Raw genomic sequence first — 2,274 nt, 5'->3', positions numbered from 1 at the left:
TGTGTAATCAGAGATGTGGCCAATTCTAAGCAACTTTGTATGTGAGTCGTAGTCGGTAGAGTCGGGTTTTTTAGAAAACTATCATCGAATCGCAAAATCTTCAGAATCAAGAAAAGTAGTTGTGTATCATCAAAAGCTGAACCTTATCACGACACCTTAGGGAAGCAACCTATGGAATGTTAACATTAACCTTATCCAATCTAATCTAATCTAAATCTAATCTAATCTAACACAAACGTAGCCAGTCCGATGAAAGCATGCTGGAAAGTCTTGTGATTAGATGACGCCAAAAGCACTTTTCTTGTCATTATTAGGCTGGTACAAATATTTTTAAAAGTTTTTGTCACCCCCCCTTCAAAATTGGCCCGAAAAATCAAGGTGCAAAAAAATATTTTTACAATAAACTTCAAAATTTCAATGAAAATTCAAGTGCAACAAGCTGAAATCTAATTAAAATACATTCTCCTGCGTTTAAAATCATTTTTAGCATGTTTGGGTTTATTAAAAAATCTTAAGATTTTTTTGAAAATTTTCGATGCAAAATCTTTTTTTTCGATACAATTTTTGATACAATTTTTTTTTGAAAACTAATGATTGCAAAACAACTGAACTAGTGTAAAATGCATTTAAAACACTTTTTTCATTGAAATGTGAAGACTATGGCTTGTTATTTAAATTTTTATATTTTTTTATTTTTTTGCCCCCCCCCCCACCCCCCTTGACCTCGGCCAGGGCCGAGGGACAAAAACTTTTTTAAATATTTGCATCGGCCTTAACCCTCTCCCGCCCATGGTTACTCCAGAGCACCAATACTTTGAACTCAAATATCTCGAAACTGACACAACTTTTCATGGTGCTTCAAGTTGCAGGTGATCATGTAGAATGTATACTAACATCTCCCCAAATTTCATCAAATTTGGTTAAGCACAAGCAAAGTTGCAGTACCAAATGTAAACAAAAATGGGCCAATTTTAGGGAAATAAATAAGACCTGTTTTCGAAAGCCCGTAAAAATTACCAAACACAAAATTTTATGAAACAAAAAATGTTTTGCTATCATTCGAACCTTGGACAAGAAAACGAAGTTGACTTTATAGCTGTCGGCCACCATTGCTAGTACCAACCACTAGTGTCTTCCTTTTTATCTACAAGGACTTCGCCGCCCTGGGCTCCTAAGTGTATGCAAGTATGGCACGGAGCGACGGCGCCGAATACCCATATTTACACAAAGAATTTTAGAGCGCCCGCCGCGGGATTCGAACCGTCGACCTCTGGATTGTGAGTCCAGTGCGCGGTCCGATTGATCCACACGGGCGGGCTGCACCTTGGACAAGAACCCCTGTGAATAACATTGTGAGTTTGGACCGGTTTTGAGTGTTTTTCAACCTTTTTCATTTGGTGCACCAGAGCACCTAAATATTCTGGAGCACTTTTTTCTAAATTACAGAAAAAGCTTATTTTTATCAAAACAAAACTTTATAAACGTTTAGACTATTCATAAACAAGACAAAACATTGTTATTAGACCGATGGTTTTATTATTTTTCTTATTTTTCATGAAAAAGGTTGATTGTGGGTTTTTTAAATGAGCTAATCAAAGAAATCTGAAAATGCAGAGATTTTAGAATTTGTCATTCATACTTAAGAAATATGGTCTTAAAGCAAAGTATAACTAGTTTTTAACACATTTCGAAGCATTTTCAAACAACTGAACAAATAGATTTGAAGAAAACGAGATTTTGTGATATAAAAAAAAAGTTGCTGATCTTCCTGATGCACAGTGGTTCAAAAGGCTGTTTTGACGAACTTAATTGATTAGAGCAAAAAGTAAGCATTTTTGTGCATCGACATGTTCTACAACTTTGTTCAGCGTTGTCATGGCCTACTTTTGATGAAATTTGTTTTTCAAAATACTCATCACAGTAGGCTATGGAATTTCTAACTTTTGACTGTTAAGAGATAGAGCTTTGGTGTCTTCGGCAAAGTTGTAGGGCTGAAAATTTCCACAAACTTTTTCGAAGACGCCAAAGCTCTATCTTTGCGTTTTGAAATCTTTTTCATAAATCCCTGCCGAAAACCAGTTTTTTGACTAAAACTATGTTGAACTTTGATTTTTGACGATTACAATGTTCAGAAGAGTTGTCAGTAATATCAAAACAAACAACTTTGTCGAAGACGCCAAATTGATAGGAGCTATGTGTGATGAGTTATAGCACGATTTGGTGATAATTTAGCTAGTTTTCGAGCTCGGTATACAAAGCCTCGGGCAAATTTGG

This window comes from Culex pipiens, chromosome 3 (genome assembly GCF_016801865.2).
Source record: "Culex pipiens pallens isolate TS chromosome 3, TS_CPP_V2, whole genome shotgun sequence".
Classification (NCBI taxonomy): domain Eukaryota; kingdom Metazoa; phylum Arthropoda; class Insecta; order Diptera; family Culicidae; genus Culex; species Culex pipiens.
The sequence above is the reverse complement of the archived record's forward strand: the minus strand, read 5'-3'. Positions refer to the sequence as shown.